General features: G+C 47.5%; 1 protein-coding gene across 6 annotated transcripts in view; it reads right to left on the bottom strand.

Annotated features, from left to right (window-relative positions):
• TAOK3 (TAO kinase 3) overlaps positions 1–19,787 on the bottom strand; it is a 70,204-nt gene extending 50,417 nt beyond the window's left edge. For 3 of the 6 annotated variants that reach the window (XM_085238726.1, XM_085238723.1, XM_085238728.1), the window contains exon 1: positions 19,632–19,787. The gene's annotated coding sequence lies outside the window, so the exon portion shown is untranslated. Of the gene's footprint in view, positions 1–9,219; positions 9,294–11,160; positions 11,184–19,631 lie in introns of those variants that run through there. The other 3 variants (XM_085238724.1, XM_085238727.1, XM_085238725.1) reach the window with 3 other exon arrangements.
• Between the last annotated feature and the right edge of the window lie 1,827 nt (positions 19,788–21,614).

Here is a 21,614-nt window from a genome sequence, read left to right as displayed (position 1 = left end):
GAAGCTGCCTCCTGGTATTCATCAGACTTCCAGCAGCATTTTATCAGCCTCTTTATCACATCACTGACAAGCCAGGCAGCTCCAGACAGTCACAAATTCATGGCTGCTACACTGTGTGCTCCTGAGAGGCACAAATAAGTCATCACATTTGTTTATGAAAGCACACTCAGAGTTTCCTACCTATTAATGTCACGGCTTCCAAAACTGCATCCATTTTGTGGCTGACAGCTATTTGAGGTATTTTAAAGAAGTTTATATTCTGCCCACTACACCATCAGAGAAGGCAGCGCTGGGCAGATCCATCCCCACCCCCGTGCAATCAGCTCTGCCAACTGCTCCCAGCACCACGGGCATCCTGCTGCCTGCTCCCAGCTCCATCTCTCTGCAGCCTGGCACGTGGCTAAAACTTCCACCCACTCTAACAATGCTCATCACCACCCTGCCTTAGGGGGCACGTCGGGACCTGAGGAGAGCAGCTTGGTTCAGCTCGGTGAGGTTAACGTGCAGTTATGCTATGGAACAGTGACTTTATGCTGCCTGGAATCACAGAATGGCCTGGGTTGGAAAGGACCACAATGATCATCCAGTTCCAACCCCCTGCTGTGTGCAGGTCACCAACCAGCAGCCCAGGCTGCCCAGAGCCACATCCAGCCTGGCCTTGAATGCCTGCAGGGATGGGGCATCCACAGCCTCCTTGGGCAACCTGTTCCAGTGAAGAAGGGGTGCAGGAGGTCCCATTGGCAGCCCTCAACCCATTTTCGTGGGGCTCCCGGTCCCACGAATCCCTCCCTGCTCCACACTTCTCCTTTCACAGCCCCTTCCTTCCTGCTCCCTCCATGCCAGCTAGCGATAGCACTTCAGGAAACAGCCTGACTGCCTCAGCTCATCATTTTAGTGCAGTCTGCCCTCGGTGCCTCTGCTCTACTCCAGCACATCACTCTGTCTGACCTATTTACAGGCACAAACGCAACCACATTACAGAAAAGGAATCTTTTTCCATGCTGGCATCATTAAAGACTGGCTACATCTGTTTCACCCAGGTGCTCAGTGCTTGCTTTGCAAGTGGAACTGAACAGGAAAAAGTTTCTTTAGGAAAAAAAACCATAAAAATTCAATTACATCCGAGAAGCCTAGAAGACAAATTTACTCTAGCATGTATCAGCCAAGACAGAATCAGTCATTAATATTACATGACTTACCCACCGGCTTTCTAAGTTCATTCTTTTCTAGCATATGCATTTTTTATGTGCTACTAATAAAGACACTCACAGAAGCAAAATACGGATGTCTAATGTCCAAAATATCACCACCACGGAATAACTGCACACAGGCAAGGAGGGAGCGCTTAACCATTCTATGGCCTATGAACTTCTATGAGAAGAGCTCTGGATGAACATCTGGTAAGAGGCAGAAGATACTGCATTGCCCTTCCTCAACGCAAAGAAGCGAAGCTTTGCCATAGTGGGCACCCGGCTTGACAAAACAAAACACTGAGGCTGATAACACGAGACACAAAACCCACTCAAGGTCACCCAAAGAACACAGAAACTGAGCATGAAATCTGTGCTCATGGGTCTTGCTGCTAGCCAAAGCCCTCTCCTGGTTTAGGAACTTGCCATTGAGTGATGTGATGGCACTTGGCCATATCACCAAAGGTGAATTATGTCATTTTGCACTGCTTTCTGTCTGAGCCATGCTCTCAGCTGAACTAACCTACCCTATATTCATCCAGATCCAAGACATTTCATGCATGCTCCTGACTTCCCAACCCCTCTTCCTGACCCGCCTCAGCCCTGCAGCTGATGGCAATGCAGCTGTCCTACCGCACAGGGCACAGCTCTGCAGCCATTTAAGCAGCTTTGACTAATCCAGATAAAATGCACCTTGTAACTTAACTGTACGATGTGCCCATCTGTGCCTGTGACGCTTTGGATACCTCCATGTGAATTCAGCAAGGCTTGATGAGTACTGAGGACTTGAAGACAGATGTATCTGTGTTTGGTGAATGGCAGCAGCCCTCCATGGCAGCTGCACCCAGAGGTATGCAATAACCCAGCCAGAGCAGAGAGCTTTCTGACCACATTTGTTCCCCAGTCCCGTTCCACATCCAGCCCTGCAAACAGAAGCAGACAGGCAGGAGCAGGAATCGCTCCCAAAAAACTCAAAGGAAACCACAGGAGCATCTCTACTGAAAGCTCCAGCCTGTCTCTGCGCTAAGAAAAGCAATTTTAGGCAACTCATGACAACACAAGGAACTGAATACCTCACCCTGAAGCCAACACGCAGCTTCCTCTCCACGAAGAGGTTCTGGAGTGGATATCGGACACTCAGTGCTGTTACAGTCTGTAATTAGAATCTTTTCCTATAATTAGGATACAGTTACCACCTTCTGCTAATTCAGTGTACTTAAACCAGCAAACAAAGGAAACAATTGTGTTGCTAGAGTACAAGGCACAAGGGTACAGCAACTCCTTCAAGCTGCTGCCATCAGAAATCCTGGCTTCTCAAACTCACAGGGCAGACTTGGGAAAGCAAAGACTATGGAACGACACCAGTTTGCAGCCTGCGGTGGAGTCTGGGATGATCAGAGCAGGAGAGAGTAATGGACACTATAAGCACTCCTTGCAGGGAAGCTGACCCGGCTCCAGGAGCCAGCAGTCCTTTTAGGAGGAGGGAAGGCAGATCCCTATGGCAACGGCACACTTAGGAGATGCAGCACTGCTCAGCAGGCTGTGCCAGGAGCTACAGCCCCAACAGTGCAGTCAGGGAACCATCCCTCCGGCCACGAAAGGCTTTTAGCAAGAAGATGAGTGCATTTCTGTTTGCTGTGATTTCCAGTAACAAGGAACTGATGTCCCAGTAGACACCAAGGATCTCGATAGCAGGAGCTACTCTCAAAGCCTTAATTACATTCTCTTGTCGCAGGGCTTAATAAGCATCTGAAAACCTACAGAAGCAATGAATGAAAGCCATGGTGAAGGGAGGGCCAGGAGTTACCAAAGGCTCACCCAGCTTGTATGGGAATGCCTCAATCACATCACATTACAGCAGGAGGCTGCAGGGACGAAGGAGCTCTGGGTAAGGTTGTGCTGGGACAGCAGCAACATGACATTTGGGGCAGGAGGGAACAGAGACTTAAATAAACGAGAAAATGTAACATGAAGGACAGAAAAGAACGAAAGAGGAACCACCCTCCAAAGAATAATTCAGAAATACCTCAATACTTCAATGTCAGCAGCACCCAAGGAATGGGCAGCCTATGTAGAAACATGCATCACAATGGTTAAGCAGCCACAAAATCCAGGCTTACCAGATAGGAAGAAGAGACAGCATAGAAACTGCCGTAAAATAGGACTGTTATTTTTGCTCTAATTATAACTTGCTATTATGAATTGTCACCAAAATAACCATTTTGTTGGCGAGTATTTTGGGGAATGCATCTTGAGCAACATCACAGACTTGCATTTATGAAACTTAACAACACCGGGAGGGTTGCAGTCACTTAACTCACAGATAACACTCGCCCATAGCTGAGGTGATGAGGTCACACTAAGAACACAGCCAGCTCCATGTCACGCAGCTCAGGCTGCAGTGAAATCCAAAGCAGAACAGCTACGGATGAAATGCATGTCATGAAAAGTAGGGTAGCACGCAGTAATATTTCCAGCTCCTCACGCACACGGCTGAATTTTAAATTAATTGTAACCACACATGAAAAAGACCTGGGGCTTGCTGCAGAGCGCTGCGAGAACATCTGCTCAGTGTGCAGAGGCAGAAAGGCAAGCGGAGCATTGGGATGCTCGGATACAAGGGCAGAAAGCCATGCCAGAAGTACCAACGTCACAGCAGAACCAAGGATCAGAGATGTTGTGTGGCCCGAGTAAAGCATCCCACATCAGCTGCAGGAAAAAAGGCAGCAGAAAAGAATTAAAAGTATCAGATGTAGGGGAAGGCAGCAACGTGAAGGTATGCCAAAAATAAAGGCAGCCTACACACGAGTTGAGCATAAGGGGTAATGATGCATGAAACAAAATAGGAAAAGCCATAAAGCAAGGCTGCCCTCTCCCCTCCCCTCCCCTCTGAGAGGAGCTGGAGCAGAGAACAGAAGCAAAAGGTATCAAGGTGCCATTAAGGGATTAAGCTCTTCTATCGGAAGCCAAGTTGTTTTTTTGGCTGAATACAGCATCTGAGGCTCATTCAGTGATAGGATCTCGATGCCCTACTTGTTACCTTCTTAACCAGGCGAAAAAAAAGCCTAAATGGAGATTAAATAATACATGAGGTTTTTATCTAAAGCTTAACTGCTCCAGTAAAGCTTTCATCACTAGGATCTTCCTTGCCAAGAGTTTCTTCCCCTGCAGGCCATGCTGTTGGACTTCAATCAGAAGTCATTCATTTATGCCACTTTGTTCCAGTTCTGCCTTCTATTAAGATGCACCAAAGTCCTTTTCCTACCACGAGCGTCGTTCAAAAACCGCGATGCTACAACACAGAGCGTTCATTTTAGGCAGCAGAACAGGTTCACACACAGAAGAAAGTTCATTTTCCTGGGAAAAGGTTCCCTACAGCTGACCCCTGAGAGAAGACACTATTTGGTTTTCCCTTTTTATGCCATCTTCTGTTCAAGAGCCTTAAACATTAATTAAGTCCAACAGTCTTCAGAGATGTCAGCACAGCTATAAAAAGGTTTCAGAACAGAGCGGCCACTGAAGGAACTGGCATCTGATCAAACTTTTAAGAGCTACGCTGCCTGCTCTATGAATAAACGAAGGAATTATCGGGTTTTGAACGTCTGTTGTAGCTCTTGGTGCCTCCTGTACATATTAACAGCCCCATTTTGTGGATTTGGTACCGGAGTGGAATGAACCTAAGGGAATGCTAGCAGCAAAACTACGGAAATCCAATTCCATACCTTTGCCAGAAGATTAACCTTCTTCAGGCAATGTTTTATATCTACCTGGGAAGAAACTACAAGCTTCCCGAAATGCTAAGAGATGATTCCACAGTTTCTCATCACATCACCACTGCAGCACACAACGTTTTTATTGTGCGACGGTCCTCAACAGCAGCGAGCTCAGAAGACCCATTATTTTGTACTAGTGAACTGTAAGCACATCTTTCTGAGAACCTGCGCGAACGAAAGCAGCTCTCCCATAGATGGAGGAATATCACCACGAACAAAGCAGCTCCTGATTCAATATTTTATCATATGGCCACATCAGCCCCAGAGCCTGGAGGAGCTCAGAGCTCCAGGAGTCCCCAAAGCACAGCAGGGCACCGCTGCTGCAAGAAGGGGACAGAGGTGAGAAAGAATGGGAAGAAAAATATCCTTTGTGGGTCTTACCAATACGTATGTATAACTGGAAGTAACACAAAGGCCTCACAGGGATCTGCAAGGAGCCCCTGGATTTTACATGCAGCTCCTACTGTTTGGAAGGGCAGAAACCCAGTGCAGGAGCTGTGCTGAGTTGTTAGGATGGGCTGTTCTGTATCAAATAAGCACCCAGCTTCATGACTGCCTGATCACTGCATTCCTGGTACGGAGAAATCATCACTTCGGGAACTGCAAGTACAAGAGAGCACGGCAGCTACTTGTGCACAAACAGCCCCACTGGAGCAGAACAACCCTAACCCAGCCAAACTTCAGCATCCTGAGACTTGAAAGCAATCCCACCGAAACGACCAGAGAAATCAGCTTGTGCAAGCCAACACAGAAGCTCCAAACCATCAGTACACAGATACTGCAGAGCAAACAGAACCACACCTTGCACAGAAACAAACTTCTGCAGAGATGCACGGTGCATACTGTGCCCAAGATAAGGCACATGCTGCTCGTCTGGTGTTTCTAAACAAAAGAGCTGAGCTCCTCACAACACAGCAGCAACTATGAGCAGCTGGGCAGCCAAGGGCACCTATCCTTGCAAGCACATGGATGGCCACGTGCCTCTGGGGTCCCACTGGGCAGCCCAGAGCCCAGCTGCCCCATGGTCAGACTAAAGCATCCCCAGGCTTTGGGCTCTCCCCTCAGTAAGCCAACCCACTGAACGCAGGTCTGGATGCTCCAGCAACCCAGTGACATTCTGGAGGTTTTCTGGAGCCTTCAGCGAGACTTCTGCCCACACGGGAATCCCAGACCTCCCTGCTGATAGCAGCAGGCACCTCTGAAGCAGCACTCGGGTTCTATTGGGACAGCGCAGGTACAGCAGACTGCTTTTCACCCCACCAGACACATACGTCATATCTCCCAAGCCCAGCTACCAGGACAGCCACTCCCATCGCTCCCCCGTTCGGTGGCAATGAGGCAGCTGGAGCTGCCATCCCCCCACCCCACAGACATCCCAGCTGGGCACAGCCCATCACATCCCCAGCTCCACCCTCACTGCCGTGCCACTGACGCACAGCCACCACCGCAGCCTTCCTCCAGCCCTGTGCGGGCACCCAGCAGGCAAGGACACTGCTCTTGTGGCTCCTCTCACAGCAGCTACCCAGAAGCTCCATGGCAGCACGGACAAATTGATCTGCTCCCTATAAGGGATTTGTGTAATCGTTCAGATGACCCCCAAGATAGTTTTGAGTCCCCAGCGCTGGGTTATATGCATGGAGAGTGCAGGAGCTGCCATCCAAGCGCTGGCAGCAGGTAGCATCTGCTGCTTGGGAGATGAGTCATGGCACGAAATTCCCCTCTATTTTCTAGGAACCAGTTAGGCAGCCAATGGCTGCAGCAATGATCTGAGTGGGCAAACACCCACACGAACCAGCAGAAATATCCTCTTTTCATAAACAGACATTGTATTAGGTATATTGACTGCAGATTTCAAGTAGAAGAGATTGCAATTTGGAAAATCATCTTGGGAATGGGAAAACATCCTTCAGATTCATTCGAAGGCAGCATAAATTACATTAAGATGCATTAAGGACAGGAGAGGCTGGGATAGATAAACCAATTTAAATAAATTAAGTGAATTTGAGGACATTTTGAGGGAGGAAAGTAAACGTCCAGCAGAACTTTGACACCCCATAGCACACGTCTGTACCTCTAGTACTGTATCACCTCCTGCCAAACCCATCTATTCCCCAAATTTTAACCAGTCTCAGCAACCCCAGCCTCAATCTTACAGTGATGAGGGATTCAGCTCCCTTTGACTTCCAGTTTCTCCCCACCCCAAAGCTCTATCTCATTTACTATAAGCACAAGGGACAAAACAATTCCACAGCTGCAGGGAAACAGGAGGATACCAGAGGTACATGAGAGCACATACACTCCTGGAGCACCGAGATACATTTTTGGTTTTGTCTTCTAATTTGATAAGAGGAGCTCCAACACCTCTGTGCCAGTCACAAACCAATAACGCTTCCAGATCAGCCCACGGGCTCCTAGAATTACCTGTAGGCTGCAGGCTCTCCGTCAGAGAGCACGAGATGGCCTTCTTGAATTACCAGGACTGATAAAAATCCAGTAGGACAAGAGAAATTCCATCTTGCTTTCGAATGCCTAGGAGTTACATCCTCACCTATCAGTGGAGTGAACTCCAAAACCCACCAAGAACAAAATGTTACTGCCCTAACCCTGGGCTATATGGAGCTTACAGAAGATCAGCTATGCCCCATTGGTGGCTGAAAAATGCTTTAAAAGCCTCAGGTTTGGAGTATAAAAAACTATGCTCACCTAATAACAGTCCATAAGAGTAAATAAGGGTTTATCTTGAATGACTCCCAGCCTGGTCTGGGCTCCCTGTACAACCACAGCCAAGACAGTAGCTCTCCCAAGTCAGGACTGAGCACAAACCAAAATGCACATTTCTACATAGCTTAGCTCCACTCAGCACCACAGCTGGATGGTTTTTAATGCTGCCGTAACAAATTAGCAGCAGTACCTCAATTAGGTCAGAAGTCAACAGCTGAGCACTGGATATTAGCACACGCGTTTCATTAGCACAGCAACCAGAAGTATTAGAGCAAGTTCAAAAGAATAAGTGGAAACTTTTAGTCCATTACAGAAGTTGCTTATTCTGTCTGAAATCAGTGCTATAAGCATGAGTTGCGTGCTCAGCCTCATCACCTGCTACAACACACACATGCATTGCATCAGTATACACACGACCCCCTCAGCACTATCAGACTGTGATTTTACAGATGTATTTTTCTTAACAGATCCCCCATCAGGGCATTTTCAGGTATCCCCTGATGTGAAGGAGCAGCTGGAGCTCTCTGCAAATGCTCACAGTGAATTTGGGGGTTGTGTAACTGGTAGCAATGCAGGCACAGGCACACATCGCATCAGCATATAGCTGGTCTCAGTTCTGATGGAGGTAAAATATATATCAGTATTTCCCTTCCAGAAGAAACCTGGCCTCTAATGGCAAAGCAGCACTGATTCAATCCCAAAGCAGACACAAAAGATGACAGCACAACCCCATCAGTACACCCAGTGTCTTGTCCCTAGCTCCAATCAGTACTGCAGAGATGGAATAAAGAGGCAAAATCTGAATATGATAATCAACATTTCTACCCATGTAAATCCATTCAAATTCCCAGGTCGTTCCTGACTTCCAAAAACCCAAATCCGAATTATCTGAAGCAACAGGAGAGTGCAGTAGATGGGGAGGGGGCAGCAGCTGTGTTTCCCCTTTCCAGTAAAGGGACACCTGCGTATTAAAATTCTGCTAATACAAGCGTGTAAAACTGAAACACAACTGTGTATATTATATCAAGCGTGCCTACAACACTGTCTGATTTTCCTCTTTATAAAGGGTAAAACTGCAGCCTTGTAGGTAGCTCCACTGTTTCATGGAGAGCAGCACTCCCCACAGACCGCTCTCCTACGCCGCTCCTCTTCCCCTTTTCCAGAACACACAGCACCAAAGTGATTCTTAACAAACCAAACTGAAGTCATTTGCTAAGTCCTTCACTTGAAAGACCATCACCCCTCAGCGGTGGGCATCATTCATACCTCTGCTCAACAACAAGCCTTGATTTTTCATGTCCATTACTGCTATCTGAGCCCTACCCAGGAAGACCAGACCACTTCCATGGCACATCAAGAATAACACAGCAGGCAATTATCCCACAGTTTGCCACGTGGATACCCTCTAACCAACTGCTACACAGTACATACAATCAGTGAAAATGATGTCAGCAGTGTGAAATAGTTTCCAAGCCTGGAATTTAGGAGGACCAAGACTGAAAATTAATACCTGAGCAGAGCACAGGAAGACTCACCACTGCATAAGAACTGTCGGAGTATTCTATCATCAAATATGGGCAAGCACCCATCTGCCTTTTCATCCATGCATCCAAGTGCTCATCCCAGATCAGCACCCAAATACCCGCATCCCAACTGCTATCAGCACCAGCCAGAAGAGCACGGCCTTACTGACAGTGAGAGATAAACTCACAGTCAAAACACCGCCAAATGCACTGTAAATCTCAAAGCGTGACCCAAGTCAGCTGCTAAACAAACCTGATAGATGTTAAAGGCTACAGAAACCAGTGTCCTTCACCGGTGTTAGCTGGTGATAGCTGTGCTATCTCCCAAAAAAGGCACGGACAGAGTGCGCACGTAAGGACAAGGAATGAGATGACCAGCACAAGAAGTAACGGCACCACACTCAGCCCAAGCACATTTCTGACTGCCAAGCAAAACAGAACACAGCTAAAATGAACTGCAAAGCAGTAACGTGCTCAGAAGCTATTCAAACATACACCACAGCAAAAACCTATTTGTCTTCTGATACGCAGCTGTCCTTGGAAGTTCTGGGGGGTTGGGATGTGGGTTTAAGGCAGACTCAACACAGCCAGCAGAGGTTCTCAATTAGCTACCACAGTATACATGCACCAGCAGACAAAATTTGGTGTTCAACATATCCATGTGAGCCACCAGAGGTTTCTTGATTCAATTCAGCAAATGCGTTAATTGGCATATAATTTAGGAATGAGGATAAAATATTAAACATACACCCTGATTACTATACAGAGATTCTGGAAAAGCTACAAGGAATCTAGCTGCCATTGTACATACCTCTGTCTTGTCCAGCAATGTCATTCAGCCCCTGTACTTCTTTCAGACTTAGTTCAGTGAATGAACTGCTCTTGAGGGAGAGGAAAATGGCAGTGAGAGCAGCAGATCCTTCAAAATCAACGTGAAAGGAGATGCTTTAGCAATAGAGGGGAAAACTCATACCTGGGATGCACCTGTTGACAGAGGAAACCATGCTCTGCCTTCAGACTTCCACAGCCAATCCAAATCAGCATGAGAAAGCCCAAGTCAGCAGGACTCAGGGCTGCTGAGTTTTGGTAGGCATTAATGGTATATAATATAGGGGGAGAGGCCAGGAAAGCATTGCTGAATGCATTAAAAAAAAAAAAAAAAGTGTTATTTTTAACAGCACGTTTTAAGATATTGAAGCCCTAAAGCAAAATGGTTAGAACGTTTTCTTCCATCTGCGTTCTGATAGTGCATGAGGAGTTTTCAGAGGTTGGGTATGCGAGGCCAGTACAGCAAAAGAGGCAGATCCCAGGAAGGAAAGCTCACCTACTGCAACAAACCAACATAGGAGGGGTGAGTTTATTCATCCATTATGCTGAAGAGCTGGAAATGGAAACATCCTGTACGGCCCTTTTCAGGTCAGCATGAGCAAACACAAAAAACCCAACAAAAGATTCACTATCACAGTGAGTGACTGGAAAGCACACTGGTGGAAACTGATGGTATCTTCCACCTCTCCTTCCTACCCATAAAACATCCCTATAACTTGCATTGTTGCATGTTTTTGCAAAGAGGGAGACAAGTCAGATCCAGATCCACTCCTTTGACTTTTTTCCTTCACTGAAGCTTCAGTGCTTTTCCAACTACAGAGGCTGATGTGTGAGGTCCCACCTTTCCTTGCAGTCCCTACCACGCTTGTGTCCACAGCTATGGATGTGCACCCGCAAAATTAACAGCAGACAGAAATGCTTGCAAAATACATCACGCCCACTCCCACAGCCTTGGAAGCTTAAAAATGAAAAGAATAATCTTTAAAACAGACTGACAGCCTCATTTACCAAACATTCTGGTTTGAAAAAAAAAAAAAAGAGGAAAAAAAAAAAAAGAGAAGATTAGAAGATTCACATTCAGAACGAGTTAGAAGCTAAAAATAACCAGCCAGCTGCAATTCCCACCTTATGTGGCCAGGCAGAAGTGCTTTGTTCTCCCCCTCCCCAAGCACACACATGCTCACTTCCTTCTTCATTGCAACATCAGAAGCTGAACTTGATGCTAACAAGCCACAAAGTCCTGCCCAGAATTTAAAGTCACGCCCCAGTAGTTACACAAAGCTCTTCATACAAGAAAAAAAAAATTAAAAAATCAATTTACTCAACTTCAGTTAATATTTTAATTCCCAAGATATTCGGACTGCTCACAGATCAGAACGGTAATTTTCATTTGAGGCTCCCTCTACTCGGATGTCTCATTAAAAAAATAACAAAACATGAAGTAACCCCTCTTACTGCACAGTGTGAGCTCCTTTAGCTAACTGCTCTGTCGTACAGAGACCAAACCCTCCTGAACGTGCAACCTTGGTATATTTAGTCTTCACTTTTTTTTTCCCTAAAAACATAAAAAGGGAAGGCAGCAGTAGTGGGTGGGGGAGAGAAAAAAATCAACCTAGGCTGATACAGAAGTAAAATTCAACTGTGCAGGAGACATGCTGCTCTTAAAAGGAGGTCCCAGATATCGCAGTAGATGTACAGAAGAAGCAAAGGGCCTCCAGAAGGCTACCAGCTTCCAGTGCAAAGGCAATGTGTTCCTCTCTGCCCTGCCCGCTCACAGAGCAGCGTGCACTTATGAACAGAAAAACCCCTCCACTTCACCCAGCTTGTCCCCCTGAGACGAAGAGAAGGCAGAAAAAGTGGCATACATCAGTCATTCGTGCTGCAATACTGAAAAACACAACTCAAACCTCTCTCAGCCCAGGAGATGGCTCTGGAAAATGAAGCTCCATCATCCCTTCAGAGAGATGCCACTTGTCAAGTACCAGCAGCACAGGAGCAGGCAAAAGCAGCTCCTTGGCCTCTACGCAACCACCAAGGACAAAAGCTTAGGTTTAAATACCATTTTACTTTATTTATTATTAATTTAAAAAAAAAAAAACAAACCCACCACCACAAAACAGCTCTGTGCGAGCTTTGCAACAGCTTCCTTAGCTCAGCCTTCCACCAGAGGAGGTAGAATGCCCTACAACCCCCCTTAACTAACAGTACCAGCAAACACTTGTGGTTGTGCAGTGCTGGCAGTCAGCACTAGGAAGTTCCTTATGCCAGGCTGCCAAGATAAGAGCCATAACTGCAAGTCCACGGCCTCACCAGCCCCTACGCAGCTTTCGAAGTGCAGGAACACAAAACCATACGATACAGAAGGAGCTTCATCCAGATGCTTGGCCTTCAGCTGAACGTACCAGGAGCCCTTAACTTACAAAAGGCAACGCAAACGAAGCCATTCTTTAAAGCAAGCGGGAAGACAGAGATCATAAATGCGAAAGTTCGTCGACTTCCTCTCTCTGCACTCTTGAGACTCACCCACAACTGCACCAACAACAGCTGCAGGCACCCTGTGGATGGGGAGGCCCTGCCACCAGCAGCCAGCTGTCCTTTCACTGCTGTGTTTTCTTCTTCACACATCTGCCACAAACTCCCTGGATGGCTTTGGAAGCCAGGTGTGCTTGGCAATGGGAAGGTTTCTGCACTGCACTGCTTACTGAAGAAAAGAGCAAACGAGTGTCCTCTTCTGCATACACACTGTTTGAAGAAAACTGATGCTTCCTATCCTAATTGTAGGCCCATTCTTACAGACTCCAAGTAATCCTCACCTTCCAGGAACATAAGGTCTGAGTATTTAGAAACAATTTTTCACCTGTGCCCCAGCACACAGTGCCAAGCCCCAGCATTTTTAAAGCCATCGCATACCTAAAGCATGAAATAAAACTGCATTTGTCAGTATCTGTTTGCTTACTTATCATCCAATCAATACTGACAGTGCCTACAAGACAAGCACTTTGCTTTCGTTTTTCCCTACTTTTTATGGCAGCGATATTTTTCTATATAAGCTATAAAACTATGTATGTGCAACAAAGTATGTCAGCCTTCCAAAAGAGCCTTTCCTTGTTTCTGTTACCAAGCTGAACATGAATTTCCTTCTAAAAAAACGCAGGTGCAAATATTGTGTGTAAAGCTCCAAATTTGGGTCTTCTATAGAAAAAACTTCAGAAAACGAGGCAAAACATGAGTGAGAAGGAGATTTCTCACTCAAGTCTTCCAGTGCAACTTGCAGTCCCTGACAGTTCAGATGCTTCCAGCCCAGGCTCACGTAGAAGAAATGGAAAGCAAAACCACCCAACTAACTCAGCAAGTCAAACTGAGCAATGGTATGGGGCTCTTTTCTGTTTGTTTTCACAGGTCACTGCTGCTGTAAACTGAGCAGTACGGCAGCCTCCCAGCCCCGTCCTCTTTCCACATCTGAACTTTCACATCCCAAGACCAAGGGTTTGCTGCACCGTATGGATATTCTGCAGCTGGATCAGCTTCCTGCTGACACCAACCTGAGCCCACACAGCTCAGCAACACAAAGGAGAAGCTCCAACAGATGGGTTTTCATCAACACCTGCTGCACCAGCTTGAATTCTTCTTAACTTATAGCCTCATGAGTTCAATGTCAGTTTCACGCTCCCAAAATGCGGAACCCTTGCTCCTGAAGCATGAGTGTCAGTGGGAACCTGACTTTCTATTTTAATCAATACAATCTGTCAAGTTGCAGACAAGAGTTTACATACATCACAAAGAGATGAAACCCCACAGGCAAATAAAACTAAGGTTAGAGTTAGGCCTCACATTTAAAGGCTCTGTCTTGAGTTCAAGTACAAGAGCATAGTGCCACTGAATTTTAAGAAAGTTATTAAAGTTTAATAGCATAGGATATCTGGCCTTCCCTGGAATAGGCATAGTTGCTTGTTACTACGCTTACTGAAGGGATACGATTCCGCTATCAAATAAACTAAAAACCACAATGGGAACATCCACACAAAAATGTCACAGTTTGTCAGAAGACACAGCCTGAGCCTGAAGGCTGCCAAATCTTATGAGGTTTTTACATCTGCTTTACACCTCTTAATATCAGGTAGCAGAATTTATGTTGCCCAATTGAAAACTGAACAAAACAGAGAAATTCCTAAGTGAGAACATGGCAGATAAAGAGGAAAATTTCAGCAGAATATATAGGACTGCTTTCAGCAAGAAGGCGCTGAGGGCTCGCTAGTGGCACAATACGCAATCGTGCCACGTCAAGCTGCCAAAATTCACCGAGGCTACGGCCTGACCTGCATGCAAATCCATTTGTGAAGCAGAAGTGAAGAGCTCCGGGTGGATGCAAACCTCAGTGCATCCGCTTGGGTCCTGCTCCACAGCTCCGGTACTGCACCTACCTGGGTAATTGAGGGTGAAGCAGGAGCAGCCACTATCATCTCTTCAGCTATTAAGGCTCCGTAATGAACGCTCTAACAACAACCCAGGTGGAACCAGCCCTCCCCTTGTGAGGGCTTCAGCCATAATAAGCTCCTTGAACATTCCTGCAGTGTTTTCTGCAGATCTCACAGCATGAGGCTACTGACTGTACTCTCACAGCCTTCTGAGGCACCGATTAGTCAACATTTTTTTTCCCCTCCATTTAAATACAGATAAAAAACACAGAGGCAGAAAGCTAGCAAACGATCACCCCGTGGACACGCAGCTGAGTGTTGGCATGCAGAATCCAGATCTTCCAGATTCCAGCCCTGTCATCAGCCAAGAGGCCATCATTACCAAGAAAGAAATTAGTTTGCTCTTATAAATAGTATTTGAATACAAGTCTTGCTGAGATATCTGTGAGCAGCTGACCTCGCACACAGCAGAGCCATGAGGGCAGGGCAGCCCCCTGCTCTCCATTTCTAGGCCTGGGAGCCCTGGGGTGGGCCTACCACACCAAGAAGCAGGAAAACTGATGAAAAACCTAAACTGCCCTTCTAGAAACACCTGACGCCCAGGAAAAAGGGACGGCACACAAGATTCAGCCAGCTGTTTTTGTCCTGCTTTACTCTGAAGTGATGGCTGGAAGGCACACCTGAGATCTGCCCCTCATCCCCGGTGATAGTTGGTCAGCTTTCACGATTTGAACTGCTCCCATTGGATATCAGGCATTTCTGCAGCTCTCAAATGCAGATTCTGATTTCTGACACATTCACTTGGTGCTACAAAGGCGCTGTGCTGGGTTACAGCTGCAACCATAGCAGCAGGCCTGGCTCCTGGACTGCATTTCTCACAGCACGATGCTATCACAGAACCACTGCTGGGCTCAAGGAAGCCTCTGCACTCTGCTTCTGGAGAAGCCCAACCTGATTCGGAATTAAGTATGCAAAAAATAAAAGAATAAAATCATTCCTGTCGTTACCCATTTGTTCTAGTTGTAGGTATCTGCATTACTACCTCCTGCCCACCCTCATGCCCCAACAACAGCAGCTCCACAGCCAGAACAGGAGCTCTCCCTCTATGAGAAGAGACAAAAATTGGAAGGCTGTCACCTCCTCTGGGGAACCTGAGGAAGCAGCAGATGAATTCATACATGAGAAACAACTGTTCAAGTGGAAGAGCATGCTAGAATGCTTTTCATTTCTATTCCTCACTTTAGGAGAGACATAAACTCCTCCTTTTTTAGGTTGTCTGCTTCACAACGAACCCAGTATCTCTGCTATGAAGGAAACGTGCCTCTCACTCTTCCGCTGGAGGCTCAGCTCTTCATGCACAAGGGTCAAAATTCATTGCATCCTTCCCAGGATGAGGGAACTGACAGCATTAGTATGCACTGAAGCACCGCCTGGCTGTGCGGAGCGGATGAGACCTGACTCTTAACAGAGGCTGTTTCCATCCCAGCTCACATTTAGGTCTCAATTATCTTATCTGCTCCGCCACTCGCAGACTTTCCAGATAAGCCCTGTGTTTTCCCTCCTCTTTTGAAAGAAGCTTAAAGTTCAAATGGAAACCTCAACCATCACTGACTTCATAAATGTTATAGCCTGAAATAAATTTTAGTTTAATAGTTTTGAAACATATTCTCTACCCAGATTAGAACTGAAACCTAGAGCTAGCTGATAGGCTGTATGAGTTTTAATAGAGGCAGTACGTTCTGCAAGCGAAGGGGGAATATTTTCCCAATTCCAGTCTATTCCCATCGTTTAGGTCACTGAGCAGTTCATCTGAAGTTGAGAAACTGCCTAAAAGCTGGGAGGGAAAAAAAGCCTGTCTTCCTTTTCCAATCTGTGACTAAGAATGAGGCAAGCAAAGGGAGGATCTGAGATCCTGAAGGTGATGGTAACAAGAGGTCATTAGTTAATTCCCTCAACTATAGATAACACTTCCTTCTATTAAATAAGATCAGTTTGTAGTGAAGTCAATTTCTTCCCCTCTAATGGTTACAGCACACTGAAATTTCAGTCAGAATAAGTAAACGCAGAACAAACAACGGCAGTACCAAATTTGCCATCAAGTCTGGTCATTAATCAAATCACGTTGGAAAAGCTCAACAAATGCACTCCTGCAACCAAGTACTTATGATGAGTATTACTGCAGCACCTCCAATACGTTGCAGTGAGCACTACAAAGCCATGGCCAAAGTGGTGCAGATATTACAATCACCTGAAAGATGAATAGTTAAGAAATGCAGGAGAGCTCCAGGAAACCAAGGGCTGGAAGTTCCAGTCTCTACCTGCACTTCTGTACACTTTCCCTGGTGCACTGGAAGAACCAAGGTGAGCGTTTACTCCCTCCACCCACAGCACTGAAAAAAACAAAGTTCCCTCAGTCATACAAAGACTAAAGAGAAGGAAGATGCTCTGGCCAACGAAACAGGAAGAAAGCCATATACTCACAGAAGGCAATGCACTCAGAGCTGTGTTAGTAGCACAAACAGATCACAGCGCCCAATGAGTTCATACATTTTGCTACAGCACAACAGCAGCAATCACTGGTTTTATAAGAGTGCTGTTTTCATTTAAAGGAGTTATTTCAGAGTTTAGCACCACAACGTCATGCATCTAACACAACCCAGCAGCCAGGGCTGTTTACAAAGCTTTCTGCTCAGCGTTAGACTGAAAATCCAAACTTTTTGCTGCATAATAAATCAAATGAGCGCTCTGTGTCCCACATTTCTCAGCAGTGCCATATGCTCCGTTACAAAGAAGGAAAACATCATCTCAACATGAATCATCAGTGACCATATTCTTGTAAACCTGGCTTGAACACAGCGTGCAAGGTCAGCCCCAAGTCAATCTGCTCAATTTCACGCCACATTCTGTGCAAAGCACTCTCAAATCAGTTACTTAAAGCAAAGAAATAGAAATTTCATGGAGAAGCTGAGGATAACATTTGCAGCTATCCAGAAGCAGAGTCACTACGCACAAATATTTGGCACACATTCATCAGTTCCACTCCAGTGAGGACATCCTGGTCATCAAACAGCGATGGCACCTGGAAGTCATAAAGCCTTTCATCCTAAACTGCTTAATATATGTGGAAATGCACACACTGCACAGGAGCTGCATACATGTGGACTCGTAGATAGTCCAGCACCACCAGTAGCAAATGACAGCAGAACAAGGCACAGCTCAGGGTGAGCTCACTGCTCGCTAAGAGCCACCAATGAAAATCAGTTCGTACGAGTGAGTTAGGTGCTTTAACTTTGCCCAATTAACCCCACGCTCCAGCTGTGCCTAATTAGCGATGCTCAGAAGGACAGATTGAAATTAATATGCTGTACCAACTGTGAGAATGCCCTTATTTGAAAGCCTCTGGTAGCTAAGCAGTAAGGCATGCAACCGCGTGTTCCCACATAGCTATTGGTTTCATTACATCTGAAATAAACCAGAGTCCATTCTGACCTAATATTCAGGGTGGGGAAAAACTGTAATTACATCAACATCAAGCTATTACCTGTTCAAGGGAACAAGTGCTTGCTTCATTAACAACTCGGACAAACTTGTTTTGTAAGCTCCCTATATTAAATGTGAAATTTCCCTGTCCCTACAAATTAAACTAACAATTTCTTACACAAAGGGAAAGTCCAGCAAGTGAATGCCAGGAGGAGCATATAAACATGAAAACTTCCAAAATGCCCAAATCCAACACATCCTTTCGCCAGCCTCAGTATGACAAGCTTACCCAGGGCACCTAGACAAAATCCCTTCCAAAATCTCTTTGAATTCACTACATATCTATTCGTACCAGCAGCACTCCTGGCTTTTGCAATCTGAGAGCAAAACCTACTGATGCTTAAAGATATCTTTAACATTTCTGACAAACGAAAGACTGGTTGGATAGTTCAAGAGATTAAGTACTACAGGTTGTGTTGGAAGTGTGATCCTTTAATGCTGCGGACTGGGGCTTTAGGAAGAGTCAGTGGGAGCTCCTATGGCGTCACAAGCAACGAGGAGGGCACTCCGATCTCCAGCATCCTTCAATAGCTCCGGAGATGGAAGACCACACCCCATTAATTTACTTTAATTTCTATTTCAACTTTCCTCCTCATTAATTAGGAGCTGAGGTTCACACAGATTACAGCTCCTGCCATGCAATCCCGATGATGATTTTAGGTGGTGCGTGCCATACAATCAAGTTCTGTGCACTGAGATGCGGCCACAGCAGATTGAAATGAAAAGCCTGAATGTCTGCTACCTGCGAAACAGTCAGAGAAGTTACACAGGGAGAGGGATTCCCTTTTTCTTCCTTAAGATATCCATACATTCATCCACAGGCAACATACGCGTATGAGAGCAGCGCTTCCTAAAGCACACATCACCCAATGAATCAAAAAGAAAGCTCAGCACAGTGATTGCAGCCAGCGATAGGAGGGCAGTGCCGGGAGGACACACAGCCACCCTCGGAAGCAGCAACGCAACCGCGTGTTCATTGCACAGCGCTCAGCCACAGGCAATCAAATCACCCTGCTCGGATCGACGGCCTTCAAATAAGGAAGTAGCCTGTTAATAATAAGCGTGACAGCTTTTCGGCTGCTTTTCCACCACCCCTCCCGTGTCGTGTAAAAGCACACCCACAAGAAAACGTGAAAGCCCCCGACTGTTGGAGATCAGAGGGGAGCAGAGCAGCCCGTCTTCTCCCGCAATCCGACGGCAGAGGAGCGCTCCGCCGGGCAGTGCGCTGACAGACACAACTCACCGTGTGGCAAATAGGGCACGGCGACCTGACAGCACCCGCGGACAGCGCGGAACGATGCGGGGGATCGCAGCCCGCAAGCCGACGGCGGGTGCACGAAGCAGCGAGCTGTCAGCCGCTCGTGTTCACGTTCGGAAACAAAGTTTGCGAGCAGAACGGCGCGGTCCGCACCGCCGGCACCGCCACCCACGTGCTCCGCGGCTCCGCGCATTAAACCGACCGGCACCGCCAACAGAACGGGACGCGGCGCTCCGCGCACCGCAGCGCTGACGGACGCTGGAAAACCCGCGAGCGGAGCCGGGCGGCGGCGGCACGACGGCGGCACCGCTCCCGCCGGACTCTCCCCGCCTAACTTCCCGTCGCCGCACGGCGTCGCAGCCCCGAACCCAGCCGCCTCTCACCTGGTGCCGGCCGGCGGCTGAGGGCCACGTCCGCGCGGAGCGGGCAGCAGGCAGCGGGCGGGAGGAGGGCCGGCCCGGCCCCGCCGCTTCCTGCCACGGCCCCGCCGCCGCCCGGGGCGCGGCTCCCTGCTGCCAGGCGCGGCCAATCGCTCGGCGCTCGGCTCGTCGCCCTGCCGCCGCGCTCGCCGCGGGCGGGAAAGAGGAGGGGAGTGGCATCGACGCTCGGCTGCGCGGCCCGGCACGAGCTGAGGGCGCCTCGGCCATCGATCGCGGGGGGGTGTGGGGGGTGGAGGAGGGCGCTCGGCGCTCGATTGGTTCGCCTGCGCAGCCCGGCCGGTGGGATGAGGGGGGTGGTGGAGATCGGCGGGCGATTGGTTCCCCTGGGGGGGTTAGCCGGGGGGGGGGAGGGAAGGGAGACCTGGAGGTGGGCTTGGGGTTTATAGGGCCAGGTGTGTGAGGAAAGGCAGGGCTGTAAGGGGTAGGTGTGTGAGGAGGCGGCTCTGGGCTACTGTGGGGGGGGCAGGTGTATGTGTGAGTAAAGGCAGGCCTGTAAGGAGTCAGGTGTGGGGAGGGATCAGGCTTATGGGCCCAGCTGTGTGTGAGGAAAGGCAGCCTGCGTACAGGTGTGTGTGTGAGCTTCAGGCCTATAGGGGGACTGAGTGTGTGTGGAGGTGGTTTTATGCCTACCACAGGTTCGGGTGTGCAAGAGGAGTTTTCAGGGCCCATCACAGAGTGGCTCTGGGGCTTGCAGCAGCTGCTGGCGTGTGGCAAAGCCTTGGTAAGGATGGGCTCCATCAGGAGGGGAGGGCTGTGGGGCTGAAGGACTGCCCAGCCTGAGGAGGGAAAGGTCTTGGAGGAGAAGAAGCTTTAGTGGTGGCTGAAAGGCCTGGGTTAGGATGACTGCAGAACAGAGAGATGGGGTAAGGTGATACAACGCTGTTCCTGCCACGCTTTGCAGTTTCCTATATAGAGGCAAACATTCCTTTATAAATACAGGACCTACCCTGGTTTGTCCATTGATTTCTGAGCGTGTTGCTGTCAGACAAAGCTGAAGGCCCAGAACTGTGCGTTATGCGCATGTCTCATGCAGCCTTGTGCTGGTGTGTCTCTGCTGGTTGTGCTGCTGGGCTGCCTTCCAGGGCCCTCGTGGTGCAGCTGTTTCAAACTAAAGGTGTGGAAACTTGAAAAAAACGCGTCTCAGGCAATGGCAGCTGTGTTCTGTTCTACAAAGGTCAATATTACAGGTTTTTTGCTTATTTATCTATTTCATATAAAAAACATGTTGTTGTGCTCTCTGTTTACAAAGACTGAACTTTGTAGCTTTTTTTCCTCTGTTTCTTACAAATGGAAAGAAAAACACAAAGAGCAGGACTTCTGTGTCAGCTGCTTTGCAAATAGCTGATGCTGACAAAGCAGGATGCAGAAACCTTTCTTCAGACTGAGTGAATGTATGTCAAACGGTGAGTTGTGATGAGAAAAACAGTTTTTTATGAAACACGAGCCAAGAACAGCAGCTTGACAAAGAAGTTTAAACTTTCCCTGATAGCTCTTTGGGGCGTAGATAGTTAAGTTTCTGCATTTGTAAAGGAAACATGGCATTCCTTAAAGCTGAACCTCCTCCCTTGGGTTCCCACTGGATGCCTGAGAGATGACAGTATAGGGTGTCTCCAGAAGGCTAATATTAAACAGGAGGAATTGGTGTGGAGGGAGCAAGCAGCAAGTGAGATTCCAGTTTTGACCACAGAATGAGCTAAAACAATTTTGCATCAGCAACTCTATCCAGTTTCTTACTCATTCTCTGTACGCAGCTCCTGCTGTTCAAAGGATTCCTCTGTGCCCTCACATTAGTGAATGCACCTGCCCTTTGTGTGCAAGCTTCTCCTAAAGGGTAAATTTGCTTCAGACAAACAGAAAGTGCTGAGGCAGTGTAATGTGAGTTGAATTAACCTTGGAAGGGCAGCCCCAGCTCAGCCTTGCTGAATT

This window comes from Meleagris gallopavo, chromosome 17 (genome assembly GCF_905368555.1).
Source record: "Meleagris gallopavo chromosome 17, MGAL_WU_HG_1.1, whole genome shotgun sequence".
Lineage (NCBI taxonomy): Eukaryota > Metazoa > Chordata > Aves > Galliformes > Phasianidae > Meleagris > Meleagris gallopavo.
Note: the sequence above shows the minus strand (reverse complement) of the source record. Positions and strands in the feature narration are given on the sequence as shown.